The 23,218-nt window shown below is 50.6% G+C and overlaps 1 long non-coding RNA gene across 1 annotated transcript; it reads right to left on the bottom strand.

The window, feature by feature from the left end:
* Window positions 1-7,846: 7,846 nt before the first annotated feature.
* Window positions 7,847-11,165, bottom strand: LOC112061471 (uncharacterized). The gene is made up of 3 exons (XR_002890266.3): window positions 10,559-11,165; window positions 10,109-10,161; window positions 7,847-9,163 (listed from the first exon to the last, which is right to left on the bottom strand). It is a non-coding gene; the product is annotated as an uncharacterized LOC112061471 (long non-coding RNA).
* Window positions 11,166-23,218: the final 12,053 nt, after the last annotated feature.

Below are 23,218 nucleotides of genomic sequence, written 5' to 3'. Positions count from 1 at the left end.
AGGCATGAGGGTCCCGGCCTCTGTGCCTCATCGTCGCTCTCCAGAGGTCAGTGGCGGCGTTGCTCCAGCCGCCTCCGGCGTGCGCGGCGATGAGATGCGCAGCGACCAACGACGGGCTAGCGCGACCGAGCCGGTGGGCCGGGCAGGCAGGTGCCGGGGTGAGGCCTGCTCCTGCCCGGAGCTGCCTGATGAAGAGTGGGGAGAGGACGGGCCGGAGCCCTGGGGGCCAGAAGCCAGGTTACTTACAGTGAAATAACTGGGGCCTCCAGAGAGCAATCGACCGCAGGGGTCTGCAGGAGAGGGGGAGGAAAACCTCTTGCCGTCTGCCCCTCCCCTTCTCAACAGCTCTGGGATGGAAGTAGCAAGGGGCTGGCTCTAGGTGTCCTCCCTCCCACCTGTCCACGGTGCCGGCAGCCCTGTCTCCCTGCCCGTGTTCAGCCCAAGGTGTGAGCAGGAGGTTGGGTGTGAGAAAGGCGATGGACTCCCCGCCCCGCCCCAACACTGTGACGGAGAGACTGCCGAGACTCATCAAGCCCTCGGATCGCTACCCCTTCCTGCTTCTCCACGTGGGCACCAATGATACTGCCAAGAATGACCTTGAGCGGATCACTGCAGACTACGTGGCTCTGGGAAGAAGGATAAAGGAGTTTGAGGCGCAAGTGGTGTTCTCGTCCATCCTCCCTGTGCAAGGAAAAGGCCGGGGTAGAGACCGTCGAATCGTGGAAGTCAACGAATGGCTACGCAGGTGGTGTCGGAGAGAAGGCTTTGGATTCTTCGACCATGGGATGGTGTTCCAAGAAGAAGGAGTGCTAGGCAGAGACGGGCTCCACCTAACGAAGAGAGGGAAGAGCATCTTCGCCAGCAGGCTGGCTAACCTAGTGAGGAGGGCTTTAAACTAGGTTCACCGGGGGAAGGAGACCAAAGCCCTGAGGTAAGTGGGGAAATGGGATCCTGGGAGGAAGCACAAGCAGGAGAGCGCAAGATGGGAGGACTCCTGTCTCATGCTGAGAAAGAGGGACGATCATTGAGTTATCTTAAGTGCCTATACACAAATGCAAGAAGCCTGGGAAACAAGCAGGGAGAACTGGAAGTCCTGGCACAGTCAGGGAACTATGATGTGATTGGAATAACAGAGACTTGGTGGGATAACTCACATGACTGGAGTACTGTCATGGATGGATATAAACTGTTCAGGAAGGACAGGCAGGGCAGAAAAGGTGGGGGAGTTGCGTTGTATGTAAGAGAGGAGTATGACTGCTCAGAGCTCCGGTATGATACTGCAGAAAAACCTGAGAGTCTCTGGATAAAGTTGAGAAGTGGGAGCAACAAGGGTGATGTCGTGGTTGGAGTCTGCTATAGACCACCAGACCAGGGGGATGAGGTGGACGAGGCTTTCTTCTGGCAACTAGCAGAAGTTGCTAGATCGCAGGCCCTGGTTCTCATGGGAGACTTTAATCACCCTGATATCTGCTGGGAGAGCAATACAGCGGTGCACAGGCAATCCAGGAAATTTTTGGAAAGCGTAGGGGACAATTTCCTGGTGCAAGTGCTGGAGGAACCAACTAGGGGCAAAGCTTTTCTTGACCTGCTGCTCACAAACAGGGAAGAACTAGTAGGGGAAGCAAATGTGGATGGGAACCTGGGAGGCAGTGACCATGAGATGGTCGAGTTCAGGATCCTGACACAAGGAAGAAAGGAGAGCAGCAGAATATGGACCCTGGACTTCAGAAAAGCAGACTTTGACTCCCTCAGGGAACAGATGGGCAGGATCCCCTGGGAGAATAACATGAAGGGCAAAGGGGTCCAGGAGAGCTGGCTGTATTTTAAAGAATCCTTATTGAGGTTGCAGGAACAAACCATCCCGATGTGTAGAAAGAATAGTAAATATGGCAGGCGACCAGCTTGGCTAAACAGTGAAATCCTTGCTGATCTTAAACGCAAAAAAGAGGCTTATAAGAAGTGGAAGATTGGACAAATGACCAGGGAGGAGTATAAAAATATTGCTCAGGCGTGCAGGAGTGAAATCAGGAAGGCCAAATCACACTTGGAGTTGCAGTTAGCAAGAGATGTTAAGAGTAACAAGAAGGGTTTCTTCAGGTATGTTAGCAACAAGAAGAAAATCAAGGAAAGTGTGGGCCCCTTACTGAATGAGGGAGGCAACCTAGTGACCGAGGATGTGGAAAAAGCTAATGTACTCAATGATTTTTTTGCCTCTGTCTTCACGCACAAGGTCAGCTCCCAGATTGCTGCACTGGGCAGTACAGCATGGGGAGAAGGTGACCAGCCCTCTGTGGAGAAAGAAGTGGTTCGGGACTATTTAGAAAAACTGGACGTGCACAAGTCCATGGGGCCGGATGCGCTGCATCCGAGGGTGCTAAAGGAGTTGGCGGGTGAGATTGCAGAGCCATTAGCCATTATTTTTGAAAACTCATGGCGATCGGGTGAGGTCCCAGATGACTGGAAAAAGGCTAATGTAGTGCCCATCTTTAAAAAAGGGAAGAAGGAGGATCCGGGGAACTACAGGCCAGTCAGCCTCACCTCAGTCCCTGGAAAAATTATGGAGCAGGTCCTCAAGGAATCAATTATGAAACATTTAGAGGAAAGGAAAGTGATCAGGAACAGTCAGCATGGATTCACGAAGGGGAAGTCGTGCCTGACTAACCTAATTGCCTTCTATGATGAGATAACTGGCTCTGTGGATGAGGGGAAAGCAGTGGATGTGTTATTTCTTGACTTTAGCAAAGCTTTTGATACTGTCTCCCACAGTATTCTTGCCACCAAGTTAAAGAAGTATGGGCTGGATGAATGGACTGTAAGGTGGATAGAAAGCTGGCTAGATCGTCGGGCTCAACGGGTAGTGATCAATGGCTCCATGTCTAGTTGGCAGCCGGTTTCAAGTGGAGTGCCCCAAGGGTCGGTCCTGGGGCCGGTTTTGTTTAATATCTTTATTAATGATCTGGAGGATGGTGTGGACTGCACTCTCAGCAAGTTTGCAGATGACACTAAACTAGGAGGCGTGGTAGATACACTAGAGGGTAGGGATCGGATACAGAGGGACCTAGACAAATTAGAGGATTGGGCAGAAAAAAAACTGATGAGGTTCAACAAGGACAAGTGCAGAGTCCTGCACTTAGGACGGAAGAATCCCATGCACTGCTACAGACTAGGGACCGAATGGCTAGGTAGCAGTTCTGCTGAAAAGGACCTAGGGGTCACAGTGGATGAGAAGCTGGATATGAGTCAACAGTGTGCTCTTGTTGCCAAGAAGGCTAACGGCATTTTGGGCTGTATAAGTAGGGGCATTGCCAGCAGATCGAGGAACGTGATCGTTCCCCTTTATTCGACATTGGTGAGGCCTCATCTGGAATACTGTGTTCAGTTTTGGGCCCCACACTACAAGAAGGATGTGGAAAAATTGGAAAGAGTCCAGCGGAGGGCAACAAAAATGATTAGGGGTCTGGAGCACATGACTTATGAGGAGAGGCTGAGAGAACTAGGATTGTTTAGTCTCCAGAAGAGAAGAATGAGGGGGGATTTGATAGCAGCCTTCAACTACCTGAAGGGGGGTTCCAAAGAGGATGGAGCTCGGCTGTTCTCAGTGGTGGCAGATGACAGAACAAGGAGCAATGGTCTCAAGTTGCGGTGGGGGAGGTCCAGGTTGGATATCAGGAAAAACTATTTCACTAGGAGGGTGGTGAAACACTGGAATGCGTTACCTAGGGAGGTGGTGGAGTCTCCTTCCTTGGAGGTTTTTAAGGCCCGGCTTGACAAAGCCCTGGCTGGGGTGATTTAGCTGGGAATTGGTCCTGCTTTGAGCAGGGGGTTGGACTAGATGACCTCTTGAGGTCCCTTCCAACTCTGATATTCTATGATTCTATGATTCTATGAACACTCGGGTTAAATGTGTCTCGTGCAGCAGCAAAATCGGTACATTTTATAGAGACTCCGATGTAAAAACCCCTCCTAGGAATACCTGTAAATGTCCATTTTGTATCAGAATTTGTTGAATTAAACTGAACTGAGAAGTTTTCAAGGGGCCTCTGCTGTGGTTTCTGTTCAGGGCACTGCCACAGTCTGTTTGACCCCAGCCCCGTATCGCCCGGTCAGCTAAAACCTTGGGAAGCTGGGGGTGAGTGGCAGACTCAGGCCAGAGGAGTGACCTCAGAGTTCAGCCGGGTTCTCGCCCTGCCCCAATCGGCGCAGAGCGACCCGGCCCCTCCGCTAGCACGGGGACGGGACGCGAGTCTCACACGCGTGAGCTGAGCCCTCGGGGCCAGCGGCACATTTCCTCGGTTCTGATGGAGGTTAGCTGTGCCGCCGAGACCCAGATCCTGCCGTCCGTAGTTAGGCAGAGCTCCCCAGTGAGGGGCTGCAGGAGCCAGCCCTGAGCGGGGCCCCATGGCTTAGCAGGAGGGGCTCTGTGCGATTTAGGCCTCGTGTATGCTAGAGAGTTTAACCGGCAACAGTTCTGCCTGCAGACGGCTACTGCCAAGGCTCTTTCAGCAGAGGGAGTTAACACTTGGGACGTGGACGCACGTGGCATCAGATTGTAGCTGCAAAAGACATGGCTCCGGGAGCTATCCCAGCGTCCCCTGCACCACCTTCTGACGCAGAGCCTTGTGGGGAATTTTGGCTGTGTCTTGTGGGATATCCTCACTCCTCATAGGGAATTTGGGACTGTGGGGTCGAATCCCATAAATCTTTCGGTTCCATCCCATAATCTACTCTTGTTCGCTCTGTTTTCAGCTGCACTGCTGAAACCATGGACACAGCACTGAGCAGCAATGCGCTCGGGTCCATTTTAAGGCCGAAACAAGGCATTCTCTTGTATTTGCCAGTCCACTGTGCTCAGAGACAGGGTACCGAGGACGAGTGGGCAAGAAACGACATTGTCCAGCCGCGACAAGCATTTGCTGACCAACAGGCGCTGAGCGGTGCCATTGGCTCGTGATGCAGAACTGGGCCGACCAGCAGCAGCACCAGAACTTTTGGACGTGGGAGGCCACATCCCTGGATCTGTGCGCCAGGCTCACCCCAGCCCTGCAGCACCCAGACACTGAGACGGCCCTGACGGTGAGGAAATGGGTGCTGAGAGCCAGGTGGGAGATTGCAGCCCCACATTGCTATCGGGCGGCGGGCAACCAGTCTGCTGCTGGGAAAAGCTACGAGGATGGTGATAGTCATCCAGGTACACAAGGCTAGTAAATGTGTCCAGCTGCACAGCAGTGTGACCAGACAGTGCGCAGGAAATAACAGATGAAGTCAATGAAATGGGCTTCCCTGGCTAGGCAGGGGGTGATAGACGGGCGGCACATTCTGATTCTGCCCCCCCCCCCACTTGCCTCTGAGGGGGCTTCTCCATGGTTGTGCAAGTGTTGGTGGAGCACCAGGGATGATTTACTGAACAGAGCATAAGAACGGGTCAGACCAAAGGTCCATCTAGCCCAGTATCCTGTCTACCGACAGTGGCCAATGCCGGGTGCCCCAGAGGGAATGAACAGAACAGGGAATCATCAAGTGATCCATCCCCTGTCGCCCATTCCCAGCTTCTGGCAAACAGAGGCTAGGCTACTGACACATTGGCTGGGGTGGGACGGTCCATGATGCTTTATCTTTAGGAACACAGCACCTCTTGACAGGCTGAAAGCAGGGACGATTCTCCCGGACTGGCCTATTGGCATTAATAGGGTTCCAAAGCCAACTTGGTGTCTCGGGGATCAAGGCCACCCTTTGCTCCCCTGGGTCATGAAGCCTGACACCGAGCTCTCGGACAGCAGCAAGAAAAGATTTAACTATCTCCCGAGGCTGTAGACTGGCCTTCGGGAGACTGAAGGGCAGGGAATGTGTCATGCCGAGGCTCTGTCTCAGCGAGGAAAATGTCCAGTAGTTATTGCTGCCTGCTGCACCTTGCATAACATCCGCCAGCCCAAGGGGGAGCCCCCCACTGCCAGGTGGGGGAGTGCATGGACAGGCTGTGTGTTGAACGTGAGCTCGGCCCGTTACTAGGCTGCTGCAAGGGCAGCGCCAGGCGGGAAGCTTTATGAGATCACTCTGGCAGCACGCACGAGCCAGACGTGTCCCAGGCAATATCCTGGTTTGCCTGGCCAGTGATGTTACCTGACATGCAGTGGTAAGTTTGCAGTGTGTGTGAGGGTGGTTACGGGCAAGTCCCTGTGTTCCATATGCCTCAGTTACCCAGTATCTCTATTGCCTTGAGAACATAAGAACAGTCGTACCGGGTCAGACCAAAGGTCCATCTAGCCCAGTATCCTGTCTGCTGACAGTGGCCAATGCCAGGTGCCTCAGAGGGAGTGAACCTAACAGGCAATGATCAAGTGATCTCTCTCCTGCCATCCATCTCCACCGTGTGACAGACAGAGACTAGGGACACCATTCCTTACCCATCCTGGCTAGTAGCCATTAATGGACTTAACCACCATGAATTTATCCAGTTCTCTTTTAAACTCTGTTATAGTCCTAGCCTTCACAACCTCCCCAGGTAAGGAGTTCCACAAGTTGACTGTGCGCTGCGTGAAGAACTTCCTTGTATTTGTTTTAAACCTGCTGCCTATTAATTTCATTTGGTGACCCCTAGTTCTTGTATTATGGGAATAAGTAAATAACTTTTCCTTATCCACTTTCTCCACATCACTCATGATTTTATACACCTCTATCATATCCCCCCTTAGTCTCCTCTTTTCCAAGCTGAAGAGTCCTAGCCTCTTTAATCTCTCCTCATATGGGACCCGTTCCAAACCCCTAATCATTTTAGTTGCCCTTTTCTGAATCTTTTCTAGTGCCAGTATATCTTTTTTTAGATGAGGAGACCACATCTGTACGCAGTATTCGAGATGAGGGCGTACCATCGATTTATATAAGGGCAATAATATATTCTCAGTCTTATTCTCTATCCCCTTTTTAATGATTCCTAACATCCTGTTTGCTTTTTTGACCGCCTCTGCACACTGCGCGGACATCTTCAGAGAACTATCCATGATGACTCCAAGATCTTTTTCCTGACTTGTTGTAGCTAAATTAGCCCCCATCATATTGTATGTATAGTTGGGGTTATTTTTTCCAATGTGCATTACTTTACATTTATCCACATTAAATTTCATTTGCCATTTTGTTGCCCAATCACTTAGTTTTGTGAGATCTTTTTGAAGTTCATCACAGTCTGCTTTGGTCTTAACTATCTTGAGCAGTTTAGTATCATCTGCAAACTTTGCCACCTCACTGTTTACCCCTTTCTCCAGATCATTTATGAATAAGTTGAATAGGATCGGTCCGAGGACTGACCCTTGGGGAACACCACTAGTTACCCCTCTCCATTCTGAGAATTTACCATTAATTCCTACCCTTTGTTCCCTGTCTTTTAACCAGTTCTCAATCCATGAAAGGACCTTCCCTTTTATCCCATGACAACTTACTTTTCTTAAAAAAAGAACAGAAGTACTTGTGGCACCTTAGAGACTAACAAATTTATTAGAGCATAAGCTCTAATAAATTTGTTAGTCTCTAAGGTGCCACAAGTACTCCTGTTCTTTTTGAGGATACAGACTAACACGGCTGCTACCCTGAAACCTTACTTTTCTTAAGAGCCTTTGGTGAGGGACCTTGTCAAAGGCTTTCTGGAAATCTAAGTACACTATATCCACTGGATCCCCCTTGGCCACATGTTTGTTGACCCCTTCAACTGAGGGATCTGCAGCTCTGAATTGTGAAACAAGAGAAACAGCGACACTGTAACAGAGTAGAGCTTTATTTAATGTGCTGTAAAACACAGCCAGAAAGGAAGCAAAAAAGGATCCGCCTCCCCCCAAAAACTAGAAAATTAAGGGCAGGTGCTGACTGCGCTCAGCAGCGTCACAGGGCGCAGGACACACGATAAAAGCAGTTCCTGTTAGGAGCTGGTTTGACAGTGGCCTCGATCGGGGAATCCTCCAACTCCAGCTGAGCTGCAGACTCTGCCGTAGCGCTTGCCGGCTGGACAGACACAGAGTTTAAATTCAGAAGGGCTGTTAATGATCTAGTCTGACCTCCTGTCTGAATACATGGAGACGTTCACCCAGTTACTGCTGTATAACAAGATCTAATGGGCAGAAGTTGAAGCTAGACACATTCAGACAGGAAATAAGGTGTGAATTTTGAACAGGGAGGGAAATTAACCATTGCGGTGACTAACCAAGGGCCAGGGTGGATTCTCCATCACTGCCCATTTTAAAATCAAGACTGGATGTTTTTCTAAAAGATCTGTTCTGGTTCAACCAGGAATTAATTCAGGACCATTCTCTGGCCTGTGCTATATGGGGGGCGGGGAGGATGTCAGGCTAGATGGTCACAGTGGTTCCTTCTGGCCTTAGAATCAATATCTTTGTGATGGATTATCACCCCCGGGGTGCAGGCTGGGAGCTATGGGAACTGCTGTGCCCCTTTATTCTCCTCGCTGGGCTGGCCCTTTTTCACACTGCTTGGTTGGAGATACAGCCAGCCTCCCCAGGCCCTGTTATCACCCACCATGACAGTAGGTGGCAACAAGCCTGTGTTAACCAAGCTGAGATTTGCCCCAGACACTTCAGTCAAAGGTGCAGTGGTTTAGATCAAGCAAAAAACAAGTTTATTAACTATAAAACTGATAGATTGTAAGTGATTATAAGCGATAGCAAACAGACCAAAGCAGATAACCTAATAAATAAACAAAACTGCAAACTAATCCTAAAATATCAGAAAGATTGGATATGAATTAGCAATTTCTCACGCTGGCTGATGGCACAAGCAGTCCACCAGGTTTCCATACACAGGGTAGAAATCCTTTTAGCCTGGGATCAGCACTTCCCCCAGTTCAGTCTTTGTTCCTCAGGTGTTTCCAGGAGTGTCCTTGTGTGGGGAATGAGGCCACTAGATGATGTCACACTTCACCTTATAGAGCTTTAACATGTAGGGGGAACCCTTTGTTCCAAAAACTGTTCCCAGCCCAGTTTGTGGAAAAATACAGGTACCCAAAATGGTGTTCAGTGTCACATGGTCTGGTCACATGTCCTTGCTGAGTCGTAGCAGCCATTACTTACTGGCTGGCTGTCACAGGAAGGCTAAATTCTTCGGTAGCCCTTTGTCTTTGCTGATGAGCCATTAGCACTGTCTGGCTTCTTCATTGTTGTGCCCGCTGTGGGTATTTTCCAAAGGAAGCACATTTGAAATACAGATACCTAGTTAACATTCATAACTTCAGATACAAAAATGATACATGCATACAAATAGGATAATCATATTTGGCAAATCATAACTTTTCCAATGACACCTTGCAATGTGTACAAGAGGAGTCATGTATCATAATCATATCATAATTATACCCCCTGATGAATATGGGATATGGTGTCACAATATTAACCCAATAACTTGTGTTTGATATAAGAATGAAGGGCAGGGCAGGGGCAATGTTATGACTTTGCCAATGTGCCAGTTAGATTTCAGCTTTAAATCTAACAAACTAGATTTGCCAGTTGGGTCAGTGGTATAGCCAATATTGGAATGGGATTTAATTAGGGTAACCCCTTTACATTGAGGCCAGGGAGAACTAACTATTAACGTGAATACCGGGATCTTTCCAGGTCTACTTGTACCTTGAACGGCACTTTCCAAAACACTCAGTTCTTAGCCAGTCAATAAATGTATTAATTCACAAAGGCCCACAGAGGTCTCTAATCTACAGTGTTATAGATCAAGTTCAGAGGTACAAGGGGGTACTAAATACAAGACTGTCTTGTAAGTGACTGACACAGACAGGATTGACTCCAAGCAGTTACACAGAACAACAGGAATCACCAAGATTTCTTATTACATTTACTCATCACCAGTTACCAGTTCTTTAGAATCTCCAGTGCATTTATCATCTCTAAGGAGTCAGGATACTCTTGTTTAAGCCTGGAAGCTCCTTGGGGCAGGAGCTGTCTTTTTGTTCTATGTTTGTACAGCCCCTAGCACCATGGGGTCCTAGCCCATGACTGGGGCTCCAAAGCACTGAGATAATTCTCTTAGGCCAACCTATATAGTCTTACAAAGGAGGACCACGCACATAGCATTGCTTAGTTAAAATGCAGCATATGGTTACCTGTGGTCTCACTAGCCAAAGTGCAGCATCCGCAAGGGACCTTCCAGTTACTTCTGTTAAAGAACACAAGGAGAAATACAGTCGCTTAAATAAACCTCACCACGGTAACCCGGGGAAAGGGAAGAGCCTTTCATGCAGCTGGGTCAAGTATCCAGCAGCACTTCTCAGTCCGCAGCCTTTTTGTGGGTTCAGCAGAACTCCAGGATACCACACGGTGAGCTCAGGTTTTAGGGTTTGCTTTAGGACTCTTGTCAAAGGGGCTCAGATTTCAGAACTCTGTTTCTCTGCCACTTCTGTCAATGTCCAGTAGATGGCAGCAGTGTATAACAAATGTCTCTGATTCCTTCTCACTGCAGAGACGATTATATGGGGGCTATTCGAAGTGTAAGATAAATATCTGTATACCCTTGGGCCTGACATAAAATCTCCCCAGAACACGCAGCTCCTTACCTGAAACCCCTTATGTGGGGTGTGTTACAGTCTCCTTGGAATGCCCCAAACCTTCTGCCTGCTTCTGCTCTAACACAGAGCCCAACGGACACCATTCAAAGGCCTTGCTCTCTTGCAGCCGCTGGGCCAGGCTTGTATTTATGCCAGGGACTGAGAGGGGAGGGACACCGGCTGCAATCACACATGTATTTCTCAGCTCGTTTAGTTGGTTGCTAATGACCTGCCCCATTGCAACAGGCACAAAGGATACCCGATTCCAGCAGAAGAAAATCATGTGGGCCCTCAGGGCTCAGTGATCAGGGGAAGAAAATATCCTGAGAGGGTCTGTTGGGGGAAGGGCTGCCCAGGCTGGCTATGGGGGGGTGAAGATCAGCCGGGGACATGTGGTGGCCAGCAAGCCACAAATGATTTAGATTTTCTCTTCTGGGTTGAAATTAATAATTAGCCCAGCTGCAGGTGAAGTCCCTTCATTCCCCAGAGTGTCTCCTGGCTTAGTGACCTGATTCCCTTTCAGAGGCTGCAGCCAGTGGTCAGGACTTACCCTCTCCTGGACACTCCATGTTGGTTCATTTTTAGCCTGGCTGTAAGGTGCGCACCAAGACCAGCTTAGCTCCGTTCCTACAGGCTCAGACAGGGCATCACAGATCCCTGTGCTGCAGGCAGATGTAACACACTGTGGGAGCCAGGGCTACAAGCCAGCGCCTGCCATTCTAAACCTACAGGCCCCTGCCAGCTGGGTTAATGCAGCTCTCCTTTGCTTGGTGGAGAAACCAGTGAGGGCTTCTCCTAGGGTGACCAGATGTCCCGATTTTATCGGGACAGTCCCGATTTTAGGGGACTTGTCCCGCATCCCGACCTTACATTGGTCGGGACACACTTTGTCCCGAGATCGGGGGACCGTCTGGTGGAGGACGCAAGCCGGCACTGCCGGCGCTGCTCACCTCTTCTTCCTGGGCCCTGAGGCAGCTCAGCTGAACTCCCAGAGCCTGGGACACGATCCTGCGTCATCTCAGATCTGCTTTGGGTTTCAAGAGGGGGAAACCTTAAGCCACAAGGATTGAGATCCCCAGTCACTGACTGGAGTCACGCTGAATATGGACATTGGACTATAACCTCTGGACTATTTCTAAAAGGACATTTGGCAACTACAAGCTCATCTCTGCCATGTACCTGAACCTCAAGAATTCAAGTCTGTCTGTATATTGATCTTTTAACCAACTCTTTCTCTCTTTTTTAATAAATTTTAGTTTAGTTAATAAGAATTGACTATAAACGTGTATTTTAGGTAAGATCTAAGTTATAATTGGACCTGGGTGTGTGGCTGATCCATTGGGGTTGGAAGAACCTTTTCTTTTATATGATGAGATAAGATTTTCAGTAATATTATCATATCTGACAGGTGTGTCTGGACAGAGGCCTGAGGCCGGGCACTTTAAGGGAACTGCGTTGTTTGGACTCTGAGTAACCAGTGAGGTCCTATAGAAGCTGTTTTGTGCTGGTTGGTAAATCTAAGTATTGGAATAACCACCAGCGTTTGGGGTTTGTCTGCCCCGTTTTGTTTGCAGTTCATCCTGATTGAGTGACCTCAGCTGGCTCCCACGGGCAGCACTGTCACAAGGGGCTAGAGCGGCCCCACTCCAGGCTACTCTCTCTGCACCGGCCACTTCCCTGACCCACTGATCTCTACATTAAGTTCAAGCCAAATACAATTTATTAGACAGCAGTTGTAAGAAAAATAAGGGAAAAAAGGAAGAGAGTTAAAGGAAACAAGTAGCCCTGCCCTGTGGGCACCGGGGCACCACAACTGCCGTCTCTGGGATGTAAGGGAAGTTCAGTCTGTTCCTCACACATCCCAGCCTCCCTCCTAGGCCCTGGTTGGACTGCGGTGACATGTGTCAGATGCTGCTCTGGCGGCCACATGCCCTCAGGCTCCAGGGGTCAGGACCCTTCTCCCCAGCATCGCTCCCGCTCCAAGTCCGGCCTGCAAGGTCTCTTGTCTGGCGACATCTCCCTGCGCTGGGCCTCTGCTCAGGGCCCCCCTTGGTCTCCCCAGCTGCTCACTGCACTCAGCTCCAGTGTTACCTGTGGCACGGCTGGCGCCCGCTGTCCCAGCTCTAGCCCGGCAGCTCCCTCCTTTAGCTCAGCCGTGGCTCTAGGGTGGCCAACTTTCTAATCGCAGAAAACTGAGCACCCCTGCCCCGCCCCTTCCCTAAGGCCCCGCCCCTTCCCTGAGGCCCCGCCCCCGCTCCCTCCCACTGTCACTCACTCTCCTCCATCCTCACTCACTTTCACCAGGCTGGGGCAGGGGGTTGGGGTGCGGCAGAGGGGGTGAGGATTCCAGCTGGGGGTGCGGGCTCTGGGGTGGGGCCAGAGATGAGGGATTTGGGGTACAGGAGGGGGCTCAGGGCTGGGGCAGGGGGTTGGGGTGCGGGAGGAAGATGAGGATTCCAGCTGGGGGTGCGGGCTCTGGGGTGGGGCCAGGGATGAGGGGTTTGGGGTACAGGAGGGGGTTCCAGGCTGGGGCAGGAGGTAGTGGTGCGGCAGAGGGGGTGAGGATTCTGGCCAGGGGTGCGGGCTCTGGGGTGGGGCCAGGGATGAGGGGTTTGGGGTACAGGAGGGGGTTCCAGGCTGGGGCAGGGGGTAGTGGTGCGGCAGAGGGGGTGAGGATTCTGGCCAGGGGTGTGGGCTCTGGGGTGGGGCCAGGGATGAGGGGTTTAGGGTGCAGGAGGGGCTCAGGGCTGGGGCAGGGGGTTGGGGTGTGGGGGAGTGCAGGCTCTGTGATGGAGTTTGGGTGCGGGAGGGGACTCCGGGCTAGGTCAGAGTGTTGGGGTGGGGGTGCGGGGTCCCAGCAGCACTTACTGCGGCCCCTGGTAAGCGGCCACCAGGTCCATGAATTCCCTAGGCCCATGGGTGGGCAGGGAGTCTCCGTGCACTGCCTTTGTGCCCGCAGGCGCTGCCCCTGCAGCTTCCATTGGTCACACTTCCCAGCCAATGGGAGCTGCGGAGCCGGCACTCAGGGTGAGGGCAGCGCACGGAACCTCCCTGTCCACCCATGGGCCTCGGAGCCACAGAGACCTGGAGGGAGTCGTGCGGAGCTAGGGCAGACAGGGAGCCTGCCTTAGCCCCAGGCCCCTGCTGTGCCACTGACTGGACTTCTAACGGCTCGGTCAGTGGTGCCGACCGGAGCCGCCAGGGTCCCTTTCCGACCGGGCGGAAACCAGACACCTGGCAACCCTCCACGGCTCCTCGACAGCGCGGCTGGTCTGTGCTGTTCCGGGCTGCTCCTGCTGCTCTCCCCTTAGCTCTGCCCCACCTCAGGCAGCTCCCCTCACACGGAGGATGGGCCCCTGGGCTCCTGGCTCCCTCATTGGTCGGCCTGCCCTGTCAATCGGGCTGACATGGAGCATTGGCCTCTCCCCATTGGCCCTGGGGACTGTCAGTCTAAGGATCCTGATTTCTCTTCATCTCTTCCCCCTTTCCTTTGGTACTGGGAGAGGCCAGCCAAAACCCCCACTAAGTGTCACTGGGGGGCCAGCAGCCCCCTTACATGTGGGCCATGGCGCTGAGGGGGCAACCTGGCCCATGGCCTGGCACTTTTCAGTCACCTCAAGGCTCACGCCTGAACCATGAGACTCCCTCATTTGAAGACAGGCTGCCCTGCCCCCCCACATCCCTTCCTGCCCCATGTGTGCCCCAAAGACGCTCCCCCCCCCCCCGTGCTCTCCTTTCTGCTGGGCTGGTGGCAGCGAGGGCCGGGCAGCAGTAGCCGGAGGAACGGAACCAGCCAATGGACAGTCAGCCCAGCAGCGGGGCCTGGGGGTGATTGTGGCCCGGCTGTGGGGAGAGAGGGGCCGGCTGGGGTTACGGGGCAGGGCTGGGAGAGCGAGAGCCAGGGAGGCAGAGGGAGCTGAGCAGGGGGTGGGGGCTGTGTGGAGAGCAGGGGGCTTTAGGGGTTGGGAGGGGAGGTGCAGAGAGGAGGTTGGGGGGATCAGGGGGCTTTGGAGGGGAGGGTGGAGGTGCCTGAGGGCAGGAGTTGCTTAGGGCCAGTGTGTGCCTGGGGTGGAAGGCTAATCCCATTAGGATCCCTTGATTGTGAACAGGGGGTTAAAAAGTCAGCTTGTGAAGTGATGGGGGGGGCCCAGCACACAGGGGAGTTTTGCAAGGGAGTTTAGAGAGGGAGCGTGAGAGCCAGCTAGTCCTAATAAACATTGTCTAAATGTATGCCAATAACTGCTCCCCCCCCCGTAAAACACACACACACACACACACACACACACACACACACACACACACACACACACACACACACACACACAAACAAAAACCCAGCAAGAGTAACACTCATTTGTCAGAAGTCCAGCAGCAAAGTTGGGGTGGGAGGGAGGGAGAATCCAGTTTATTACACCCAATGGAGTGGCTGAACTGGAGGAGGTGAGGGAGCAGGGAGCATGGGTGGAGGCTGGAGCTTCCCCTTAGGGAGACTGGCCCCCTGCCCTGCCTCTTTCTGGCTGAGGACAGGCCTCCGCTCGCTGCTCTCAGCCCCCATGTGGCTCTAGCCGGGACAGTGGAGGCCCGAGAGCTTGGCTCCTCTCTCCCATGGCCCTGGCTGGGGTGAGGGGTTGGGGCTGAGAGCTTGGTTGGGGCCACGGGGCAGTGAACGGGGGGGGAGGGGCTGAGAGCTTGGTTGGGGCCACGGGGCAGTGAACTGGGGGGGAGGGGGAGGGGCTGGACCAGGACTGCGGCAGAGCGCTTGGCCCTGGCTGGAGCTCTGAGTCCGGAGCCCCTCCCCTGTTCTACCCCTTCCACCTGTGGCCCCACCTATTGCCCCACCCCATTCCTTCCCTTCCCCTGCAGTGGCACCCCTATTCCACCCATGGCCCTGTCCCCGTTCTGCCCCTTTCCCTATGGCCCTGCCCCCATTCCACCCCCACTGCGCCTCTTCTCCCCTTTGGCACCTCCGCCTGCTAGCTCCTTCACCTCCCGCTGCGGCCCCGGGACCGGACAAGCTGTGTGCCTGCACTGCAGCCCTGGAACCTTGGCAGGGAGTGAGAGCTCCTCCACCCCCAGGGCTGTGGCAGGAGGAGATTTTTCTGGGGGCCCCAAATCTGCCATTGCCTCCCCACCCCCAGCAGCACGAGGTTTGAGGAGGCTTAGCCTCCCCCAGCCCATGGTTGTACATAGAGGAGACTTTCCTGGATATACCACAGTGGTCTGACCCCCAGTCTGACAGCCTCTGTGCTATTGAGAAGGATGAAAGTCTTGGGGAAGGAGAACATCAAGTTGGAGCAGAGGGAAATAATCCCATGGTTGGGACCCTCCTTCCAGGGGATGACATGATAGCCTCACACTAAGGATTCCTGTCTGGGGTAGGGTACCCATATTATTAGGAAGAGACAAGTAATAGTAATGGGGGCTTTGATTATTAAAAATATAGATAATTGGGTTTGTGATAAACATATATAAAATAAGCTTTCAAATGATACATGATGGGGGGGGGTGTATGGTGGGTACATTAAACTCAAAAAATATGGCCCTTTTTGGAGAGTTGCCACACACCTATTTTAGGAGGTTGGGCATTTCTCTCCTGTAGTCCTTTAAATTACATGTAGTGACTTGGAACATTACAGACCCAGGACTGGTGAAAGGGGCTGTTACCATTAAGGTTGTGAAAATAACTGGATGCGGTTTCCAGTGATATGTCACCTGACGGGGTGAGCCATGCACGGGGCCATAGGTGTAGCTGAACATCCAGAGTCCCCTTGGAAATACGGCCACATATGCCAAATATTGCCATGGTGCATTAGAGTCTTTACACTTTACAACGGCCAAACTCCTATTGACCGCAGCCTCCCATCCACTGATTTCAATGCGAGCTGCTGGTGCACCTCAGCTCTCAGCATTTGGCCATTCCGTGCAAGCTGGCTGCCTTGGCTTGGTGTTCAGCTAGATTTGATGGGAATCAGTTTGATGGGTGACAGAGTTAGGGGCTGTCTTGGGATCTAGCAACTGAGAGCAGATGGGTCATGAGTGTGAACCTCCTGCCACCTAGTGCTCAGTAGCTCCGAAGAGCAATTTGGATATTTTATTTGTAATTGCATTGAAAAGTGAGATTGAGGCCTAGAATTTTGGCAAGGTCCGTTTGATAGAAGCCTGTTTTATTTCAAGGATGTGATTTTTATGGAGAATGAAGGAAATGTACGGGACAGAAATGTAGTGATAGTCTTTCTAGTTAAACACAGCTTTTCATATTTCCGGTTCTTTCTATCTTGTGAGCATGTGGTTGAGAAATTGTACAGATGAATATGTAGCCCTAATAAATGATGACACTGTATCATTTTTTCACATTGATGATGTTTACTGAGAATCATGCGTATGTTTTAACAATGAACACAGGTTCTTTGTTGAGCTACCGTGAGCTACAGACATTTCAAACTCCTCCCTTTCATTCAGAGATTGACGTGATCTGCAGTAGAGCTGCCTAGGTACAATTATAACCTTACAAAGACACCAAATAATTGCACTACACAAAATTACTAAACAGCATCAACCTGTCGAAATAAGCAACCCACGTACCCCAAGCTGCAGGGCTAATGAACAAATTTCATACTTACAATCTAAAAGTTAGGATTACAGGGATGAAGAATCAGCTAGTGGAGCACCTCAGAAGGCCACAGATCCAGCTGATGCAAGTTCAAGAGCCCAAGAGAACCCAAAACAGGGCACTACACAGGATCTTTTATATTCCATCTTTTGTGACTTATTGGATATATAACCATATTGACCACCTTCCGTGACCATAATAAGGTAAGATTGATACCTGCCCATTATCCATATGTGGCTTTTGGGTTTTCATAACTACAACTTAATCATTAATATTAATAAGATACCTCATTCATTTCTTAATAATCTCTTAATAATTCCGATACATAAATGCAGTCCAGCTTCCTAGTTACTGCATAGCAACCAGGTTGCTAACCCAAAACTCCCTTCTTTCAAAATCCTGCCATGTACTGGCCCTTTCATGGTCATTTGTTTAACTTCCCAGAATGAGAGGGCAGAATTTGTGTTCTGGGGTTCTCATTTCATCTAAAATTCCACCTTTAACATAACTACTGCCACAAGGCCTCACACCAATATAACAGGCCCGTAAGCACAGCAAGCTTAATAACCCAGTTACTTATGTTCCCTACTTGCCCCTATGCACGTTCCAAGCCAATAAGCAAGATACACCCATCAATTTTATACCACTATAATGTCGTTCTGCCTATAGCAAAGCATAAAATCACTCACAAGATGTGACAGGGTCATAGGTCAACAAACAGATACACACACTTTCTGCTAACTGCAGCTATTACACCTCTACCCCTATATAACGCGACCCAATATAACACGAATTCGGATATAACGTGGTAAAGCAGTGCTCCGGGGGGGAGGGGGTGTGGCTGCGCACTCTGGCGGATCAAAGCAAGTTCGATATAACGCAGTTTCACCTATAACGCAGTAAGATTTTTTTGGCTCCCAAGGACAGTGTTATATCGAGGTAGAGGTGTACAAGTTTAGATAAACAAGACTCCCATACTTCAATGATGAAAAATTGGCACGACAGGATGGAATTCTTGATCCGGTCCTTCCTGCATTAAAACTGCTCCCACGCCCCGCTCGGACGTATCAGTGGTTACTAGGAACGGTTTGTCAAAGTCTGGGGCCCTTAGCACAGGGTCAGACATGAGTGTCGCCTTAAGCTGGTTAAAGGCCTTTTGACACTCATCAGTCCACTGAACTGCATTTAGCTTACGGTAGTTTACGCAAAAGCGTATTTCCCCATCTGGTTTGGGAACTAGAACCACTGGAGATGCCCATGCACTGTTAGAGGGGCGGATTATACCCATCTGTAGCATGTCCTGGATCTCCCTTTGTATAGCAGTTTGGGCATGAGGTGACTCCCGGTAGGGTGGGGTTCTAATTGGATGAGCATTATCTGTGTCAATGGAGTGGTATGCCCGTTCGGTCCGTCCTGGAGTGGCTGAGAAAATTGGTGCAAAGCTGGTGCACAGCTCCTTGATCTGCTGTCGCTGCAGACGTCCAAGGGTCGCGGAGAAGTTCACCTCTTCCACGCCACCATCACTTTTTCTTCATAGTAGAGACCTTCAGGCCACTCCGCGTCATCTGTTTTCTGGGCTGTAAACTGGCAAACGTTTAATTCTCTGGAATAAAAGGGCTTAAGAGAATTAACATGGTATACCTTAGGCTTTATGTTGGAGGTGGGGGAGGCTATGAGATAGTTAACAGCTCCTAGGCGCTCCTGGACCGTGAATGGTCCTTTCCACGACGCTTCCATTTTATGGGCCTGGAGCGCCTTTAAGACCATGACTTGGTCTCCTACTTTGAAGGACCGTTCTCTGGAATGTTTATCATACCAGGCCTTTTGCTCTTCCTGAGCATCCTTTAGGTTTTCTTTAGCAAGGGCTAAAGAGTGTCGGAGGGTGCCTTGTAGGTTGCTTACAAAGTCTAGAATGTTAGTTCCTGAGAAGGCGTAAACCCCTCCCATTGCTGCTTCACCAACTGTAATGGCCCCTTAACCTCGCGGCCATAGACAAGTTCAAATGGTGAAAACCCTAAACTGGGATGTGGTACAGCCCTGTAGGCAAAAAGCAACTGCTGCAATACTAGGTCCCAATCATCGGAGTGTTCATTTACGAATTTACGTATCATGGCCCCCAAAGTTCCATTAAACCTCTCCACCAGGCCATTGGTTTGATGGTGGTAAGGGGTGGCAACCAAGTGATTCACCCCATGAGCTTCCCACAGGTTTTTCATGGTCCCTGCCGGGAAATTAGTTCCCGAATCTGTAAGGATGTCGGAGGGCCAACCTACCCTGGCAAAAATGTCTGCTAATGCCTGGCACACACTTTTAGCCCTGGTGTTGCTTAAGGGTACTGCTTCCAGCCATCGGGTAGCAAAATCCATGAAAGTCAGTATGTACCGCTTTCCTCTGGGGGTCTTCTTTGGGAAAGGATCGAGAATATCCACAGCTACTCGCTGAAATGGGACCTCAATTATGGGTAGTGGCTAGAGAGGGGCTTTAACCTGGTCTTGGGGCTTTCCCACTCGGCACACCTCACAAGACCGAACATAATTAGCAACGTCCTTGCTCATTCCCTCCCAGTGGAAGGACTTCCCCAACTGGTCTTTGGTTCTGTTCACCCCAGAATGACCACTGGGATGATCATCGGATAAGCTCAAGAGCTTTACCCGATACTTAGTGGGAACTACCAACTGTCTTTGAGGATGCCAGTCTTCCTGGTGCCTACCAGAAAGAGTCTCCTTGTAGAACAAGGACTTTTATACAACAAACCGGGATCGGTTAGAAGAGCTGAGAGGCGGTGGGGTGCTCCGTGCCGCCGCCCAAGCTTTCTGAAGGCTGTTATCTGCTTCCTGCTCGGCCTGGAACTGTTCCCTTGATGCTGGAGACATCAGTTCTTCCTTGGACTGTGGACTTGGGCTTGGTCCCTCTGGAAGCGATGCAGGTGCTGGGGCTGTTTCCATTGACTGTGAACCGCTGTCCGCTGGTGCAGTATGTGGTATTTCAGGCTCTGGCTGAGCCTCTTGGGTAGGGTTATCTGCTGCTTCCGCCAGTTCAGGCTCGCTGGCGCCCCCTGGCGTTGGAGTTGTAGACGGGTTTGCAAGCGCTGGACTCAGTGCTGGCAATGGTTCTGGTGCTGGTTGTGTTGCCAGTTCTGGTTCTGGGACTGGCTTTGGCTGGGTCTCTGGGATTGGATCCACTACGGCTGTTGCAGTCATTGGCAGGGGATCCAGTTCCACCACCTTTGTCTGGGTCTCTGGTAACACAGACAGGGCCCTGGTGGATGGCTCAGGAACAGAGATGGGGGTGAAAGCTTGCCTAGCCTGGCTGCGGGTGACTATTCCCACCCTCTTGGCTAGCTTCACATGGTTGGCCAAGTCTTCCCCCAGCAGCATGGGGATGGGATAATTGTCATAGACTGCAAAAGTCCACATTCCTGACCAGCCCTTGTACTGGACATGCAACTTGGCTGTAGGCAAGGTTACAGACTGTGACACGAAGGGTTGAATTGTCACTGGAGCCTCCAGGTTGATGAGTTTGGGGTCCTCTAGGGATTGGTGGATAGTCGACACTTGTGCCCCAGTGTCCCTCCAAGCGATAACCTTCTTTCCGCCCACTCTCAAGGTTTCCCTTCGCTCCGAGGGTATGAGAGAGGCATCTGGGTCTGGGGATCTTTGGTGTGATTGTGGTGTAATGAACTGTAATCGGTTAGGATTCTTGGGGCAGTGAGCCTTTATATGTCCCAGTTCATTACATTTAAAACATCGCCCTGCTAAGGTATCACCGGGGCGATGTTGGTTGGTGGAGACTGGTGTGGTGGGGTGAGAAGGCGTCTGGGGTTTCCCTTGGGATGTGGGTGGGACCTTGGGTTGTCCCCGGTGGTAAGGTTTGGTTTCGGCTTGCCCCTTCTGATATTTGCTCCAACTGCTACTAGTTTTTTTCTTTTCTGTCACCTCCACCCATTTGGCTCCAATCTCCCCCGCCTCGGTTACAGTTTTGGGCTTCCCATCTAGGATGTACCTTTCTATTTCCTCAGGAACACCCTCTAAAAACTGCTCCATTTTTACTAGGAAAACCAGATCTTCCAGAGATTTAACAGTTGCTCCTGATACCCAGGCATCACCATTTTTGTCAATGTGGTAGGCATGTCGGGTAAATGACACGTCTGGTTTCCACCTTAGGGCTCTGAACCGCCGACGGGCATGCTCGGGTGTTAGCCCCATTCTGAGTCTGGCCTTGTTTTTAAAAAGTTCATAACTGTTCATGTGTTCCTTAGGCATTTCAGCCGCCACCTCTGCTAAGGGTCCACTGAGCTGCGGCCTCAGCTCTACCATGTACTGGTCTGTAGTGATTCTGTATCCAAGGCAGGCCCTTTCAAAATTTTCTAAGAAGGCCTCAGTATCATCGCCTGCCTTGTAGGTAGGGAATTTTCTGGGATGGGAAGTGGTACCTGGAGAGGGGTTGCTAGGATTGGGTGGTATATCCGGCCTAGCCCGTGCTAATTCCAGTTCATGCTTCCTCTCTTTTTCCCTCTCCTCCATCTCTTTTTCTTTCAGCTCCATAGCTCTCTTGTGGGCCTCCTCTTTGGCTTTCTCTTCTCTTTCTCTCTGCTCCATAGCTCTCTCATCAGCTTCTTTCTCGAGTTTTTTAAATTGAAGTAGTCTCTGATGTTTCCTTTCATTTTCTTCTGCTTCTAGTCTGGCCAGTTCTAGTTTGTTAGCTGCTTCACTGGTAGTCATTTTCCTGTTTTCTTGTGCTGGGCCACACCCCTCTGCAGTTGACTGAAACTGGGATGCACTCAGCTCAGGCTGCTGCTGAGGTAACAGAGACTTTCTAACTAGCTATCCCCGAGAGGTAGAAAGAAAAAAAAACAATTCAGCTTGTAAATTCCTTTTGCCAGCTGTTTGCTCACTGATTGAACCCTTCTCTTAACAAAGACCCTTGTTAACAAAACTTAACACCTCTGCCTTCAGGCAAGGAGAGATCAGATATGCATCTACCTTCAGCTCTGCTTTCCAAGCAGCTAGAAAGGAGAAAAAAAAAATCTTACTGGCTTTTGGTTTAAAATAATCCCACCGCTCTGCCACCATGTCAAGGCTACTTCCCCACTCTGAACTTTAGGGTACAAGTGTGGGGGCCTGCATGAAAACTTCTAAGCTTAACTACCAGCTTAGATCTGGTCCGCTGCCACCATTCCCAAGTGGATTCCCTTCCCTGGGAAGCCTTGAGAGACTCTTCACCAATTCCCTGGTGAATACAGATCCAAACCCCTTGGATCTTAAAACGAGGAGAAATTAACCATCCCCCCTCCTCCCTTCCACCAACTCCTGGTGGATCAAGATCCAACCCCCTTGGATCTAAAAACAAGGAAAATCAATCAGGTTCTTAAAAAGAAGGCTTTTAATTAAAGAAAAAGGTAAAAATCATCTCTGTAAAATCAGGATGGAAAATAACTTTACAGGGTAATCAAACTTAAAGAGCCCAGAGGAATCCCCTCTAGCCTTAGGTTCCAAGTTACAGCAAACAGAGATAAACACTCCAGCAAAAAGGTACATTTACAAGTTGAGAAAACAAAGATAAAAACTAACACGCCTTGCCTGGCTGTTTACTTACAAGTTTGAAATATGAGAGACTTGTTCAGAAAGATTTGGAGAACCTGGATTGATGTCTGGTCCCTCTTAGTCCCAAGAGTGAACAACCCCCAAAACAAAGAGCACAAACAAAAGCCTTCCCCCCACCAAGATTTGAAAGTATCTTGTCCCCTTATTGGTCCTTTGGGTCAGGTGTCAGCCAGGTTACCTGAGCTTCTTAACCCTTTACAGGTAAAAGGATTTTGGAGTCTCTGGCCAGGAGGGATTTTATAGTATTGTACACAGGACAGCTGTTACCCTTCCCTTTATAATTATGACAAGCATAAAGAAAAACTCCCCTGCTACAACTTGTGATTGAGTTAGAATATTTCTGTTAAGAAACCTACCCGGATCTGAAGCTATAATGATGCAACTAAATTACTCCATACTGAAGTTAATAATCTGCCCATATTTCTCCAAGTTCTCCAAATATGGAATATAGATTTG

The sequence above is a fragment of the Chrysemys picta genome, chromosome 3 (assembly GCF_011386835.1).
Source record: "Chrysemys picta bellii isolate R12L10 chromosome 3, ASM1138683v2, whole genome shotgun sequence".
Taxonomy (NCBI): Eukaryota; Metazoa; Chordata; order Testudines; family Emydidae; genus Chrysemys; species Chrysemys picta.
The sequence above is the reverse complement of the archived record's forward strand: the minus strand, read 5'-3'. Positions and strand labels throughout refer to the sequence as shown.